Below are 18,078 nucleotides of genomic sequence, written 5' to 3'. Positions count from 1 at the left end.
AGCGGATCTGAGGCGCGAGGCGGGATTCTGCGGCGCCAAGAAGCGGGGCTGACCCGGCACTGGGGTGTGTGTTTGACCCCTAAGTGACCTTCCTTGCTTTTAAACCGACGTCGTTAAACCCACTCCTCCATTTCTCTGCACAGAGAAGACAAGAAATTTAAACGGAACACACCAAATTCTTCACTTCACCCCGCCCGATCTCTTGCAGTCCACACCCCCGACCTTGCTGCCCTCTTTGTTTCTGATTCATGCTCCTCAGGCGTCTGGCGGGGCGCCCCTTTCTTTTTTTTTTTTAAGATTATTTATTTATTTATTTATTTATTTATTTATTTATTTATTTATTTATTTATTTATACAAGCACTGGGTACATTCAGAAGCGCGGGAGGGTGAGAGAATTCACCAGAGCCAGATCGGGGAGCAGAGCAGGCAGAAGGACCGAAGAACACTGCTGAGGGGAGCCGCGGGCGGCAGGAGAGGTCCGCGCACCACGCGGGACCCTCCTCCGGTGGCCGGGGAGCAGCCGGGGATCGAACCGGCGCCGCAGAGGCCGCGAGCAGCTTCGCAACCCAGCGCTCAACCGCTGGGGGCGCCCCTTTCTTGATTTGGAACTTTTGTTTCCTCTGTATAGTCCTTTGTCACTTCAGACTCCTCACTAATAACTGAGACAGCCCCGGATCTTTCTGTCCCTCTACTGTATGAGTCTTGAGGACAGGGCCTGATCTATCCAGTTAGCTTTTTTTTTTTTTTAAAGATTTATTTATACAAGAGCCGGGGTACAGGCCAGATGTGCGGGACGGTGAGAGGATTCACCAGAAACAGAGCGGGGAAAAGAACAGGTAGATTGATGAAATACACTGCTGAGGGGAGCAGCGGGTGAGACAGGAGAGGTCTGCTGCGCCATGTGGGACGGCCGGGATCGAACCCGCGCTGCAGAGGCTGCGGACAACTTCACAGGGCGGTACTCAACCGCCGGCGCCACCAGGGAGGCACCTATCTACTTAGCTTTAAACAGTGCGGAGCACAGAGCAGGCACTTAATACTTTTTGAGTGAAAATGCCTTCCCGCCCTCAACGCATGATAATTCTTTTAATCAGTTGTTCTCAGAGTGTCATCTTGGAACCCTAGGAGTTCCTGAATGAAGTTGAAAGCGGATCTTTTCCCCATTAAAACTTCTAATGTGGATTTAGCCCCAGGAAATGCCTGAATTGCAGCCTGGTGTGATCCTAAGCAGAAAACCCAGGTAAGTTATGCTTGGACGTCTGCTCTACAGAACCAGGAATATAATAAATGTCTTGTTTCAAGCTGTTAAATTTGTTTTGCAACAATTTAAAGGTAATTCAAATTTGGAATCAAGAGTGATAAACTTAATATAAGAAACTATTAGACCCAACAAAATTCTGCCAGCAAGCAGGCTGATAAAATTACTCACCTGTAAACACATGTTACCTTTCATGAAAAAGCTAGGATGACTGAGTACAAACCCAAGTGCCCAGAGGACAGAACTGAGAAGCATGGTATATTGCTTCTAGACCTTAGAATGTAATGAAAACCCAACATTTGCCTGGATGGATATCAGAATTGTTATGTATCAGTGGCTCATCTTTATTTTCCATTTCCCCCTTTTTGAAATGAAATGTCTCTAATTATTTTTCTGTGCCTGTTCCAACATTATATGGTGGGACATTCCATAAGCCAAGATGTATTTTATAACCATAAGATTTTTTTAAAAAGTCTAAAATCTAGCATTTCCATAACATAAAATACGGTTCAGTGTAAATGTTTACTCTTTGTTCAATTAGGTGGCAATTGATGCTGACTGAAATACATTTCTATCTTAAAACGAAATTATTGCCCTTAGAGGCAACTTACCATGTCCAACTGCTAGAATATTGATACCAAGCAAGAAATAGTTACATTTGTAATATTTAAGTTAGGTCTATTCCTTACTTTTTATGTGAAGAGAATTATTAAATACTTTTCACAAATTCCTGAGTACTTTGGAAGCTTAAGTACTGCACAAACTTAAAATATAAACGAGCTACCAGAGGGTTTTAATGTGACTATAAGCATTTTTATTTTAAAACACTTAATCTGCATACTGAAATGTTGAATTTATAAAATCCTTTTTTCTTTTGTTGAACAAAGATTTTCTTTCCATAAAGAAGTTGTGGAATCATTTTAAACTTATGCAAAATAAAATGAAACATTATGGCTTATGTACAAGATATTCTATGGGACGTGTTGCTAGACATCACGAAAGATGTATTAAGAAACAGTGCTTTCTTTTATTACTGAAAAGGCACATACTGCTCCTGCAATTGGATGATACATAAAAATTCTCAACCTGTGACTAACTTCAGCAATGAATATATGCTTTTAATAAGAGTGTGCCATGCTTACAACATGTTCATTTTCTTAATATACCACTCGAAGTAGATGTATTCTTACTCAGGTAGTTTAAATTGATGTTTAGTGCAAAAGGTTGGCAGAGAAGGTAAATCCCAGCTTTGAAACGGAAAGTGAAGGCTAAAATGGAGAGGAGAGCAAAGATATGTACTCATCACCTCAAGTCTTCCTGTTAAGATACCTAGTTCTTTATAACAGCTGCAGTTCCAATGTTGTGATCCTAGAATTTATGAAGGAAACAGATCTCTCTTCTTTTCTATGTCAATAGCCCATTGACCTCAGTCTGGTTAAATTAAAAACAAATCAGTTACTTCTGAGTGAATCACTCTTAAATTCCATTCAACACTTCAGTGTTTCTTCCCTAACTTTCAAAAGCCTGAATTCTTTCTGTAAGTGTCCTTATTGTTATTATAAATCCAGCTTACCTTAGAATTCTGTCTCACTGTTTACAAATGGCCAGATATTCTGGACTATTGAACTCCTGATTCCCAGTACATGTTTGTATTTTTCTTTATGTTGTCCTCTGCCTGGATATATCCTCATTCCCAATCAAAGTCTATCAGACTCTGAAGTTATACAGCTATGTTCATATTTGTAATACTAATCCTTCCTCCACTAAAAAATCTGCAAGCATTTCTATATTGACCATCACTGACAAGATAGACATTTCTGGACAGTCATCCTACCAAAATTAAGCCCAGTGATTAATAGCCCTACTATAGTAGCATTGTATTAACACACTGCATGATCATCATCTGAGTTGCTCTACATCATACCTCCTATATATCTTTTATATGAAAAAGAACAACAGAAGTGTCTAATTATTTACATTTCATTATTAATCATTTTAACAAAACTTCCAAAGTAGTACTACAGTACCCAAAGTTATTTTAATAGCATGCCATTAATAGTGCATAGTAACATATTTAGAAGGTTATCGTTTTGTGTTACATTATAATTTGTACACTCAAGTTGAGCTTCAGTGCTGGATGGGCTAATAAAATTGCAACTCTTCATAGCATTAAACATAAACATTATGAATGGAATGAGTTTAGTCACTATTGTTCTTTCATGCAAATCCAAAACTCAAAAGCAATCTGATGACGTTGGAACTATTTGCAGTACATGAACCATCAGGTTAAATTTTAAAGATGGAAGAGGTTATAGAAAGAAAAAAATAATCTCTTTCTTAGAATTTCTGTTATCTACTGACTGTAGCATAACTAATAAAGCTTAGAAAATCAATTTTAAGCTATATTATCTGTACTAGTGAAAAAGTAAAAAGTATAAAAAATATTTTCCAGAAGTCTATCAGCTTGTACACCTTTAGGATACTCATAATATGAGGTTAAAGGAGAGAATTGCTGAGACATCTGTAGGGAGGCTGAAAGACAAAAGGCAATTTCAACGTAATGGCAGAAGGCCTTTTGAATGGTGTGGACATCTAAATCTGGATTTTAAGTTATCTGTGGAGTTGTGATGTAAACTCCATTCATCTCATGAAACAGCCTTAAAATTACTCCTGGAAAAGATGCTCATACTTAGAGTGGAGAAAAAAGAATTCAAAATTTAAGAGTACCTTTAAATGATGTAGGTGTGAGTCAAGTATTTTGAAATAAATGAAAGTAGAGAATGACTAACCTGCGGAGGTCTTACTTTATGTTTGAGGGGAGAAAGCACTACGAGTATAATGTTGCAAATTCCTTCTGAGTATTTTCTCTCTTTATTTTATTTTTTGAAAAGATTTATTTATTTATGCATACAAGAACTGGGGGACAGGCTAGAGGTGCAGGTGGGTGAGAAGATTCACCAGAGACAGAGCGGGGAGCAGAACAGGCAGACTGACTGAAGCACACTGCTGAAGGGAGCAGTGGGTAAGACAGAATAGGTCTGCTGCACCATGTAGGTAGCTCCCTGGCTGGCCGGGGACTGAACTCATGCTGCAGAAGCTGCGGATAGCTTCACAGTGCTGTGCTTAACCCCTTGTGCCACCAGGGAGGCCCTCTCTCTCTTTTTAATACCAATTCTGTTTCCACCCCTAAATTACAATAATGATTGCTGCAAAGACAATACAGATATATATAGAATAAAGAGTGAGTGTAATCCTTCATCTGCTCTCTTTCCTCCAATAGCATTTTTATTTTCTCTTCAAAGGTAATAATTATTAGCTGCTTGGTCTATTTTCTCCAAACCCTCTTCTGTATTCTCCAAAACCTCCTGAATATACTCACATACATATGCACATCTCTAAACTGAGGCAAATGTGTATAAAAATAAAAGGGATTATGTCATATGTAAGGTATATATATATGTATATATGTATATATGTAAATATAAAGTATACTAGGCATAATATTATAAATAAAGGTTAACACTACATGTATATGTCTGTATATATACATGTGTATATACACATATATTGTTCTGCTATGTTGGTATCAAATCAGGGGATACATGATATTAACATGACTTATTACTGATGATGTCAAACTTGCTCACTTTGGTTGACTCCAGGTTTCTCTATAGCAAAGTCACTGTTTTTCTCTTTTCATTCTCTATTCTTTGGAAGTGAGTCACTAAACCCTGCCCAACTTAAGAGGAGGAGAATTAGACTCCATGTGTGGAGCTTATTTGGAATTCTGTGAGAAAGACTTTCCCTGCTCTCCCATTTATTTATTTATTCAGCCACTTATTTACATAAACATGGATGCGTGGATATTTAATATATTCTTTGGGTTATTATTCAATGCTATAGTCTTTTATTTTTTTGTTCCAATTCAGATTTTTTTGACTTATGCAGTCATTCACTCCCTGTCTCTCCCTCTCTCAAGATATTACATGGAAGAGGAGCAGGCATAATAACATTCTATTTATGTTTTCAGATGCTTACTCATTTCTTTCACTGAGTCCCTGGTTTTTAATTTTTGCCTTCTGATGAAATGAGAATCAGGTGGATAATGAGTTAGCTAGCTATTAGGCCACAAACTAAGCTCAGCCAAGACTGTGTTAGGGGGCTGGGGATGATGATGCTCCTCATCACCTTACATCAAACTGCTATTATTGACAATATTAGTCACTTTTTGACCCTTCAACATTGTCCATACAAGATCAAAAGTTGCAGAAATAACTTAACCAAGTCCCCAGAATAAACTGGCACTAGTTTATAAAACATTCCTCTATCAAGGACTGCACTCAAGCAACCAGTGAACTCTATGTTTTTTTAAAATAATTTTGTTACTGATTTACCATTGTTTCAATACTACATAAGTTTCTGGATTCAGCTTCCCACCTTTATATATTTATATATCACATTGCACCTCCCGCCATAGTTCATTCTTTTTCTCTTTTTCTCATGTTCCAGTGGACTGTGATGAACCCTCAGAACAACTGAAGGTATCAACACTACTGAAAGTTATTAGGCACTTCAAAGGCGGTGTGACCCAACCTGGTGGAGAAAAGCCTTTTCTTCCTCCTCAGGTAGGTTTTTTGTCTTGTGGGAAACAGCTAAAGGGGTCTGGTTTGGGCAACCCCAAGCTTCCCTGACAGGTCCCCTCGAGCTGGGCAGTCGCTATAGCTGAGACAGCAGGCAGATTCACTTTTCTGCTCTTTGCCCCTCTCTCTGTGGCCAGCAATTGAGCCTGTTTGCTATAAATGGTGCCTATATAAATTCTAATATGAAAAAAAACCTGCAAATTTTGAGAATGCAATTTAGAATTTTTGGTAAACAAGGACTAAGTCAACATTTAATGGTTTAGTTCGAAGCAGGCACACCTTTAAAGTTAGAGTGGTGGGTGTTGATTCTTCTACTCTATGTTTAAATATGTTTAAATAAAAATGAGCCCAGGATATCCAGCAAGAAAGAGTAATTGACCTGGTCTGTGTCAACAAAGATAGATTTACTTTTTGATGTTCACACCTAAACCTCTCTTTGTAAAGCTCTTTTCCAGGAAGACTAATCCACTTACCTCTTCTAGGAGAAAATACTCTTGCTATCCCAGTAAAAGTCCTGTCACACTTTTCCTTTCTTTTTTTTATTAAAAAATTTTTTAAAAGGAAGGTTCTACTTTCAGATAGTGGAAGAAACCTGTATTTGGATCATGGGGCATGTAGAAAATTAAAATTCAGTTCACTTGGTATTGGAGGGATCTCCAGGGCAACCTGGAAACATAGGTGGCCATTCTCTAGAACAACTGAAACTGTGGCAGGACCAGAGTCCACGTGACTGCCAACTGAGCGCTGCCTCCTAAACTTAGCTGTACATACTTTTGAAATTCCTTATGCCTACACTGTACCTGGGGTCAGTGAATAAGAATCCCTGGGGCACAATCCAGGCATTAGTGATTTTTTGCTTGTTTGTTTCGCACAGTCTTCATTCCAAAGTCCAGACAATGTATCCATAGAATTCCTTTTTTATTTTTTTTTAATTTTATATATTTTTTTACATCATTTTTCATTTTTGCACAATGTATGCATTTTCATCCTGGTTATATTCCCCATACAATTCCCCCCCCCCCTCAGTGATTTTTAAGCTCCTCAGTAATTCTACTGTTTTTCCAAGGTTGAGATTTTCTGCAATAAAGAGAAATGCCCTAGGTATTTATGGAATACATTGGCATTTGGAGAAAAATGAAATGGGTTCCAATTACATAGTCACAGTGGCACATGCTTGAAATTATAAGTATTAGATTGTTAATGAACTTCTACTTAGATGATCAACCCTATACTGCAGCACTAATGTTATAAATGGCAGAAATTTATTTATGAGTGTTAATTTTGCTTCAGAGTGAGTCCATCGAAGCAATTAATTAAATAAAGAGATAATATGTTTTATTAAGAAAACTTAAAACTCAAATTTGCTCTCTTTATTAATGTTTTAGGGAATAGCTTTTCTTCCTGGAGTTCCTGCTCCAGAAAATTTAAGCAGACTTGTAGGTGTAAAGGCCCTAGTCCTGTTAAAATACAGTTGCTGACAAAGCTAGTAATAGTAACAGCAGCATCATTATCAGTGTTGTTATAAATCAGCTTAATTGTCCCTTTGCTTTAGGATATAGGCAGGAAAATACCTTCCTGATCATTCATTCTTGTTTTTCTTCATTGACCTGGTTTTGCTTCCCTTTCTGGGAAAATGATGGTGAATCTTTGTTAGTCTGCTTCTACAGTGATATAAAAGAGCTCTTGCAGGAGGCAGCACCTCTTCATACCCTTCTCCTGCATCCTTATCATGTATACTATTGCAGTGCAAGCCAGACCTGTGGTATTTGCATATAATGGGTAGAAGAAATAAGCTGCAGCAGACTTTGGAGCTTGAACGTGATGGCACCACCAATGCACTCACTGTGCTAAGTCTGCACACTAAGAAACCACATCCCACAACATTGCCAGTGAAGCTCAGACCATCGGTTTCCTCAACCACTAATTTTAATCTGCAAGAATATAGGGTAAGCATGGAGAGGTGAGGTATTTAATCAAGATCAAGGGCTCTAAGTCCAGACAAATTTGGATTCTAATAATACTAATTGTTAGTATCTATGCCAAGTACCGTTATAAGTGGTTTAGGCATTAACTGATTTAAATCTTACAACCTCTCTCTAAGGTAGATAATTTTAGCATCCCTTCCTTACAAAGATGACCCAAAGCACAGAGATACTATGGTACTTGCTCAAGGTCACACAGGTAGTGTTTTAATATTAATTAAATTCCTTAATTAATTAAGGAATTTAGGCTTTCAGTCTGAGAACTTGGCTACCTGATTCTGTGCTTTTATCTATTACTCAACACTTTCACATACCAAGGTTGCAGCCTCCTTTGGGTGTCTTACTGAATCTCACTGAGTCTCATTTTCTCATTATGATAGTACTTATCTTGCAGGATTGGTGGGAAGAAAATGGCTCGTGCAATGCCTGGCACGGCTTTCTCTCTGTCGATGTTATTTTTCACTGCCAGACAGGTTATTGTCAGCTTATTCTACCCTATGGGCCAAGATGGAGGACTTGTGTATTTATTTAATGATTAATTAAGATAGGCTAGGAGAACCTTGTACTTAATTTTTCTTGTCTCCTACTTCAGAATATATTAAGTACCAATATTCCATCTAAACAGACTCCACATTCTCACACACCACACTTCTAAAATAGTGATTTCAGAAGATTGTTAATTTCAGCCACTTTTGTCCTGAATGAAAACCACTTTCATTTTATTTATTTATTTTAAATATTTATTTATTTTTTCATGCAAGAACCGGGGTACAGGCCAGATGCCTGGGAGGGTGAGAGGATTCACCAGAGACAGAGCGGGTAACAGAACAGGCAGACTGATGAAATACACTGCTGAGGGGAGCAGTGGGCGAGACAGGAGAGGTCTGCTTACAATGTGGGTTGCACCGAGGCCGGCAGGGATCGAATCGGCACTGCAGAGGCTGCAGACAGCTTCTGAGTGCGGCACTCAACCACCTGCACTTTCATTTCAATTAGACTGTACTGTTTAGCTAAGTGATGAACTTCCTCGAGGGAGTTCATGATGTGATATTATAAAGGTTTTAAGATTTATATATTGGATTAAAATTTTAAAAAGACAATAAAAAATAAAACAAAAAAGATTTATATATTGGGCATTATATATTCTAGAAGCATGTGTCTGGAAGCAGAAATCCACCCAGTTGAGTCATGGTAGTTGGAATGGAGATGACAGAAGTTGCTTTCCTTTGCTATTAAAAAACTGTTCAAATGTTAGGGTTTCATTTATGTTAAATGTCTAGAACAAGCAAATCTACAGAGACAGAAAGTAAATTAGTGGTTGTTAGGGCCTGGGGAGAGGGAGGGAACTGCTAGTGGGTATGGCGTTTCTTTTACTGGTAACAAAAATATATTCTGGAATTGCATAATGGTGGTGATTGCACAACTCTGAGTATGCTAGAAATCTCTCATTTGTATGCTTCAAGTAGGTGAATTTTATGGTGCATAAAGATCTCAAAATCACTATTATATTACAAAACTATTCATGTGGACATTTTCACCTTTGTCTCTTGTGCCATCATGAGTCACAAGGACATGTTACCAGTGACTGTTGGCAGTGATGGATGGATAGTAATTCAGAAAGCACAATAAGGTGTAGGATTATTATAACATTTTTCAGGTTGAGTAACTACATTCAAGAGGCTGTTTGGAGTGACTGTATTCTCTGTAGAGATCTTGAAACCCCTTTTCTTTTTCTTTTTAAGATTTATTTAATTATACATACAAGAACTGAGGTGCAGGCCGGAGGTGCAGGGGATTGGAGGAGTGAAAGGATTTGCCAGTGACAGAGTCGGGAGCAGAACAGGCAGGTTGACTGAAATGCACTGCTGAGGGGAGCAGCGGGTGAGACAGGAGAGGTCTGCTGCGCCAGGTGGTCTGCTACCTGGCCAGGAATCCAGCTTTTGCTGCAGCGGTTGCCTGCTGATAGCTTGATAGAGTTGAGGCTTAACCTCTTGTGCCTCTAGGGAAGCCCCAAACCTTTTCTAATGCAGGGACCTGATTACCCAGCGCTATCGTGAGAGTGACCAGAGGGGACTGAAGCTCTGGACATAGTGTGATTTGTACAATGCTTGTCACCCAGCACTTGGTGAATTTTTGATTGGATGAGCAAATGAGTGATTGAGACTCCCCATGGATCTTCTGGATTAGAGTAAAATCTCTGAACCCAAATAGTGATTTTAAACTATTTTTATACCTGGAACAATTGCACAATACAGTTAACTTCTAAACTGCACAGGTTTGAACTGTGCAGTTTCATTTATACTCAGATTTTCTTGTAAATAGATGATGTATACTCACTATATTGATAAACACAGTACAGTAAATGTGCTCTCCTTTTCTTATGATTTTCTTAATATTATTTCTCCAGCTTCCTATATTATAAAACTACACAATATAATATATATAACATGCATGATGTGTGTCAATTAGCTGTTTATGTTATCAGCAAGGTTTCAGGTCAACAGCAGGCTATTAGTGGTTATTTTGGGAGGAGTCAAAAGTTATAGGTCAACTGCAGGAGGTAAGGTTGGTGCCCCTAATCTCCATGGTGTTCAAGGATAAACTGTATTCCAAAGTATAATGTTGATGCAATATTTTTAGAACATTCAAATGTAAAGAATTATGTTAATATTATTACATCTATATTAAGAAAAATGCAATACACAAAAGTAGTATAGTTGCCCACCCCCCATGCTTACCACACGAGCATTACTTTGTCTTTTTATGTATTTTTAACTTATAAATCAGTGATTTGTTTTTTTAAATTTGTGAGTTGTTTACATGTCTATATAACCTCGTGTTACATTTTTATTCCTTCATATGTGCACACACTTCACTCACCTACTATATCTCCATGACCTGTTCCCTCTGGTAACCACTATATTTGTCACTAAGTCGAAGACCTATTTTTATTGTGCTTTCCCGTTATAGGGAGGTAACCATAAGGGCAAATGCTGTTAAAATTTTTCCCTTGAACAATAGTGACACCCTGTGGCAACTTCATGCAATAGACTTTATTAAAATGGTGAGTGGATTTCTTTCCTCCTTAAAGCAAGCAGTAATAAACAAGTTAGTCAGGCTTTAGATTAAATGACAATTTATCGACTGTCTCTGTGCACAGGAGCTATGCTAGTATTTTCATAGATATTATTTGTTTACATTATTTTATTTTTCTCCCAGATGATCAGTTTCAAAATTCTGCATATACCTGTATTGTAGAGCAACTGTGATGTTTGGTACACCCAAAATTGTAACAAAATGTGAGTGTGTGTGTGTGTGTGTGTGTGTGCACACGATGTGTGTTGCTGGGAAAATGGGTTATGCTCCCACAACACTTGACATTTTTATTTAAGAATATGTTTCTGACAATGCCATTATGATATACTTTGGACTCACTGGCTTCTTTTTCTTCGGAAATTGCCATTTCTGCTTGGTAAGCCATATTTACCTTAGGTTAAAAAAAATCATGTTTATTGAGATAACAGTGATTTACAACTCTGTATATATTTTAGGGTGGATAGGCTCATACCTCCAAAAATGTTTATTCCCAAATACTTCCAAAGTCTAAATAACCCTCCATTAAAAAAAACCCAAAACGAACAAACTCAAAACCTCAAAATTAAAGGAATGAAAAGCAAAGGAATAAAAAAGGCAAAAATAGGATCAGATAGCATTGCAGCATTAACCCAGTGGAAGGTGTGTTGGGATATGAATGAGTTTCAAATCCATTACTTCTCCCCATTTGAGTTTAGGCAATTTAGTTAATCCTTGAGTCTCACTTTGTTCATCTGAAAAATGGAGATAATTGTATTTGAGAATTATTGTAAGAATCACCTGGGGGTGATGAATTTTTAGATACCAACAAAAGTATAATCATTGAAAGAAAAAAGTATAAACTGGACTTTATTAGAATTCAATTTTGCTCTGCAAAATAGACCTAAGAGAATGAAAAGACAAGCCACAGAGAAAATATTTGCAAAACGCATGCAATCTAAAGGACTTGTGTTCAAAATATGCACAGAATCTATTGAGCAAATGTATGTTTCTAAATTAAAAATTATACTGTATTATAAACATATTTTATTTATAGCACATTTACTTTTATTGATTATAAAATAATATACCATCACCATAGAAAATAGAAAAATGAGAGAGATGAAGGAAAAACAATCCAGTTTACTCCATCTCAGCAATAATAATTGCTAACATTTGATGGAATTTTTTTCCTTTTTTCTTAGCATACATATATATACCCATGTAGTATCATTAGTTAAATATTTTAAAGTTATCCTATTTTTTCTGCCCCTGAGGTGGCCTGTATTTCTACTGAGAAAAGGAACTCTACCTCTTTTCCAACACTGAGTTATGGCAAGTCAAATCCTTCCCATTTTATAGAGTGATATTGGCCAAGTCCTGGGGCCACATCGGGGTCAGCATTAGGAAGAGAAAGCAAACATACTCCTCTGGAATGTGCTTGCTGGCCTCTCCTGCTTCTGATTAGATCTTATTTGCATCTGGGTATGTGCACCTGTGTGAGTGAGAGTGAGGAAGAATGCACCCTCACAGGGAAAGTAAGGGACTGAGAGTGCAGGGTTGAGACTTAGCGATAGCTTTGCTGGATTCCCACTTGTTAGAATGGCCTCAGGAAGCCACAGCTAGGGACTTTTTCCATATCTTTGGAAATTTTTCATTGAACTATAAAAGAAATACTGAAAAGTGTGCAACTCATATGTATCAGACTACAGTTAATCAAACTGAATGCATCTAGATCAAGAAATATTACCACTATTCAGAACTCTCCACCATGCTAACTTCTTTCCATCTATTACTTGCTCCAATGAATGAGCAGACGTCTAAGACCACAGATTATTTCTGTCTGCTAGACTCTTTAATTCTACTATGAACTTGATAAAGGGAACTACTGTGCCTTCATGACATGACATGCACTTTGAAAAGAGGAAAGTTACATCTGATGTAGACAATTTGGAACTAGAGTTCCATTAAGAGGATGAGGCCAACCAGGTAGGTATGCAGACTCTGATGTTATAATGCATCATTGCAGTTTTAGATTTGAGTAGAACAACGTAAGCCTATTGGAATCACTGAGGTGCCACATGACCTCTGATTGAAGTCTTATCTAATCTGTGCCTGACCTACTCCTTTAAATATTTTCCTTCCAAGTTTGGATGTACCAATATTGATCAGCTGTCCTGAGTTGTGTCTTGCCAGACAAAACTAATTTTCATAGCTTGCCCTCTACCCTAATCATTATTGATTTGATGTCTGCTAAGCCTGCTGATTGCTCTAATTCTGCCCCCTATGACCTTGATTAGGCATTCTCATTTCCTATTTGTAGTTTGTCTTTTGGAAAGTCTAGATCTTTATCATTCACAATGAGAAAAACTAGAGAATAAAATATAAATATTCAGAGTCAAAGAATTGGAAACGATAGGAAAAAATTAGGGTATTTCTTTTTGCCTTTTGGTAATTTTTAAATCATGGGACTTCCTTGTTTCTTATTTAGAGCCAAGACCAGTTCAGGAAACTATCGTATTAGTCCATTTTTAGGTTTATGCAATAACTCATCAAACAGAGAAAGGGTAAAAAATTCTCTATACATTCTTGTTAGGATTTATCCATTATCTGTATAATTTTAATTTTTTCACATATTCTTCTGTACATCTTCTCTGTTGCTGGTTGCAAATCATAAATATAGCCCAGAAAGCTATTTTGGTACAGTCAGTAAGAAGGGGCACCCATAGGGGAATTTGTGAGCACTCTGAACATAATGTACAATTTAACGAGTTGTAGGGAGTTGGTGGTATACACAGAGTGAGGATGATTTACAACATCCTTTATAATTGAGAATACAGGAAATGGAGTTGGAAAGAGACCTTAGGGGTTAAAGGGGTCAGTCTCCTTCTTAATGAAGTAATCCTTTTGACAGTAACCTTGACAGATAGTTATTTAAAATCTGCTTAAACATTTTCAAAGATTTCCAATTTTGAAAAGCTCACTGCTTACCTAGGCAGTCCATTTTTTTTTTTTAATTTCCAGTTAAATTATCAGGAAGCTCTTCTCTACAGTGATTTTAGGTCTCCCTTCTTGCAACAACTTCCCAGAAACCCAATTTGTACCTCTAGAGTGAAACAGAATAAGATTTAGTAAATGATTGGATAATTTTCTAATTTATTAAGAAAGTTACCATATCACTTCTCCTTGCTAAATAGAACAGAATACAATGGATGTGGTCTATTGAAGTTAAGGTCCAATGGGTCTATAGTTTCCTTTGGTTTGGATTTAATACTTCTATTAATAAAACCCATGCTGTTTCTTTTGGTAGTCACACTTTTGGTATATGTTGAGCTGTGTTCAAGAAAAACTGTTAAGTCCATTATTTTAGTGTATAATTTCCAAAGCTGATAATCCCTTGTTTGAAACAAGGAGCAGAGACACTTAGAAGAAATGAAGAAACTAAGAGTACCACCAGGGAAAACCTTTGAAATGAAAAGGCACGGGAAAAAGAATCAATAGAAAGATGAAACAACCAGAGAACAAAAGATGAGATGGCAGTAATTCAGTCCCTTATATCAGTCATCACCCTAAATGTGAATATTATAAGCTCACCAATCAAGACAGAGTGGCAGGTTAGATAAGAAAGCATGATCCATATTATGCTTTTAGGAGTTGCACATCAAATCCAAGGACAAACATACACTTAAAGTGACAGACTGGAGCAAGGTATTTCAGGTCAATAATGCAGGAAAAAACAGGAATAGTCATTCTCATATCTGATAAATTGAACTTTTAGTCAAAAAGGCAATTAATGACAAAGATGAACACTATATAGTGATTGATCCATAATGAAGATATAACTGTCATTAATATTCACACAGCCAAACACAGGTGCACCTAAATACAGAAAACTATTAACAGACCTAAGCAAGACATTGACAGCAACACAATAATAGTAGAGTTTTGGAACACACAGCTTATACCAATGGATAAATCAGACAGAAAGAAAACAAGGAAATAATGGCCTTAAATGAAGTAATGGATCAGTGTGTGTATACACACACAGAGACAGATGTGCGTGTGTGTCTATATATACATATATATATATATATGTATTCATTTTGTTTTCATCCCAAACAAAATGAATACACATTCTTCTGAAGCGCACATGGAATAGTCTCAAAGATCGATCACATGCTAGGACACAAAATGAGCCTCAATAAATATATGAAAATTGAAATAATTTTTAAGGTGAAAAGAGTTATCACATGACCTGGCTTTAAACTATACTACTAGTTGATAGTAATCAAAAGAGTATGGTATTGGAACAAAACCAGAAATAGATCTATGAGAGAGAATAGAGACCACAGAAATAAAACCACAGTTTATGGACAGTCACTCTACAACAAAGGAGCCAAGACCCTACAATTGACAAAGGAAAGCCTCTTCAACAAATGGGAAACTTGGATGCTAAGACAAAACAGTGAAATTAGATCATTATTAAACTCCATACACAAAAACTAATTCAAAATGTTTTAAAGACTTGGATATAAGACCTGAAACCATAACATACTCAGAAGAAAACATAGATGATATGCTCCTGGACATCAATTTAAGAGATGTATTTGGGGACAACTCCAACAACAAAGGAAACAAAGCCAAAAATAAATAAATACAATTACCTTAAACTGAAAAAGTTTTTATACATCACATCAAAAGAAACCACCACAAAAACAGAAAGGCAACCTACTGACTACACCACACCTCCAACAAGGTGTTAATTTCCAAAATCTACAAATAACTCATATAAAACAACAACAACAACAACAAAACCCAATGAAAAATGGCACAAATGTAACCAGATACTTCATCAAAGAAGACATAGAGATAGGGCCTCTCCTGGTGGTGCAGCGGTTGAGCGCTGGGCTGCGAAGCTGCCCGCAGCCTCTGCAGCACCCGGTTCGATCCCCCACCACCGGCAAGAGTCCCACATGGTGCTCAGACCTCTCCTGCTGCGCCCACTGCTCCCCTCAGCAGTGTATTTCGCTGGTCTGCCTGCTCTGTTCCCCGCTCTGGCTCTGGGGAATTCTCTCACCCTCCCTCCCTTCTGACTGTACCCAGTGCTTGTATAAATAAATAAATCAATCTTAAAAAAAAAAAAGAAGACATACAGATAGCATACAGGCACATGAAAAAAAGTTGCGCTATCACCTCACTGAAAAGAGCAAGGTGGCAAGGATGTGGAGAAAAGGAACTCTTACTGTTGGTGGGAATGTAAATTGGTGCAATCTCTATGGAAAATGGTATGGAGATTCCTTAAAAAGTTAAAAAGGGAAATACTGTATGATCCCAGCAATATTACTTCTAGGTATTTATCTGAAGAACATGAAAAAATGAATACAAAAGTATTTGTAGTTCTCTATGTTCACAGTAGCATTACTCACAATAGCCAAGACATGGTATCATCCTAAATGTCCATTAACAGATGACTGGATAAGGAAGATGTGGTATATACTCTCAATGGAATGCTGCTCCGCTATTAAAAAGAGGAAGTGTAATACCATCTGGAGAAATATGGATAGATCTTGAGGTGATTATGTTAAGTGAAATAAATCAGAAAGTGAAGACACATACTGGCTGGTTTTATTCATTTGCGAAATAACCAAAGGAAAACAAACTGGCAAAATGCAAATAAAGTAACTTTAGATTCTGTAGAAAATGTGGTGGTTTCCAAAGGGAGTGGGAAGAAGGGACAGAGTGGTAATGAGATTGAGTATTGGCAATGAGCTTTGGTGGAGGGAGAGTGAAGAACGTTCACATGTTGCTGTGGGAAGTTGTACTCTCTGAATTATATAGTTTTGTAAGCAAACCGCAAATAAGTAAGATTTGATTAAAAGTTTTTTGCTATCTTCTCCTCCTGGATTCCAATGCCACTAACTTCTAAATGTTCTGTTAGAGCTTGTGATCCAGCCATGCGTCCATGACAGCTATAACTATTACTTTACTACAAGATGCTTTTACACAGCACAAACAATAGCAGCTCCAACAAAATCCAATCTCTTGCAAAATCCTAATTCCACATCCAAGCTGTGCAAACTCAGTACTTTGAAATAATCATCTTATACTGTCCTCCTTTTCTCTGTCATTTCACAATACAGAATTTTCCCACTAAAATCAATCACTTTTTGCTCAGCTCATGTTTTCCTGTGTACAGGAGTTAGAATGATTCTGGACAGTTAATTAGACATAAATCCATCTCTAAAACACAGAGCATGTCAGTTGCTTTTGTAAACCCCTGATGTTCCATTTTGCTTCAGTGCCCTTTTTATAAACCTAATTGTGCCAAAGCACTGGCATATTTATTGCTCACCTTTTCACCCTTTATGCTGATCCCTGGCTGCCCATGGGGTCCTTTCAATCGATCAAAACCACAGTCCCTTGTGTAAGAAAGGTCACATTTACTCTAACAATGGGAGTCCACAGCCATGTGTTGTCTCAGTGTGGGCCACTAAGGGGTACATCAAAGCAAAGCCTATGACTTGCATGGATTCCTCTTGACATTTTGCTTTCCAGTTTCAGACAGAGGCACAAGAAAGATTAAAAAAAAAAATCTTGGCTACCACCTCAGACTCTATGAGTACTAAGAAGGAAAATGGAAAGTCCTTATTAATACGGACTATCTCTTTGTTCCACCTAAGCTTAGACCAATTTTGTTTCTGAACATGAACCAGAACAAGAAAACAACAGGATGGGAAAAGGAGCAGCTGTAAGAATTCATCCATCCAGTTCCATGGCCAGCAGGAGACATATGGAGGGTATGAATTTTCTCACATGCAGGTTAGTTTGTTAATTTTTCTTCCCTCCCTCCCTTCTTTCCTTCCTTCCTTCACTTTGTAGAGATGTTAGGAATAGAGATCATGAACTCATATACCTCCAGGTAATAAACAAGGTTTAAGTACCTATGAGATACCAGAACTTAGGTAAGCCTAAGAACAGAGATCCCATCTTTAAAAGATGACTACTACTTAGCTTTACCATAGTCTAAGCATGAGTTCAGGTCTAGTGTGGCAAGATCTGATTTTAAAATCCGGATTAACACAAACTCCCATTTAGTTATTATACTTAACCACAGTCACCCCAAGA

At 37.5% G+C, this 18,078-nt stretch overlaps 1 long non-coding RNA gene across 2 annotated transcripts; it reads left to right on the top strand.

The window, feature by feature from the left end:
- The first annotated feature begins 19 nt into the window (after positions 1-19).
- LOC129146557 (uncharacterized) lies at positions 20-17,767 on the top strand. 2 transcript variants are annotated; one of them, XR_008553420.1, is made up of 4 exons: positions 20-64; positions 1,096-1,241; positions 5,769-5,884; positions 17,667-17,767. It is a non-coding gene; the product is annotated as an uncharacterized LOC129146557 (long non-coding RNA). The 2 variants fall into 2 exon arrangements; XR_008553419.1 differs by lacking the exon at positions 17,667-17,767 and adding an exon at positions 7,645-7,838.
- The last annotated feature ends 311 nt before the right edge of the window (positions 17,768-18,078 follow it).

Source organism: Talpa occidentalis, unplaced genomic scaffold, assembly GCF_014898055.3.
Source record: "Talpa occidentalis isolate TD23 unplaced genomic scaffold, MPIMG_talOcc4v2.1 talOcc4.3, whole genome shotgun sequence".
NCBI classification, from domain to species: domain Eukaryota; kingdom Metazoa; phylum Chordata; class Mammalia; order Eulipotyphla; family Talpidae; genus Talpa; species Talpa occidentalis.
Note: the sequence above shows the minus strand (reverse complement) of the source record. Positions and strands in the feature narration are given on the sequence as shown.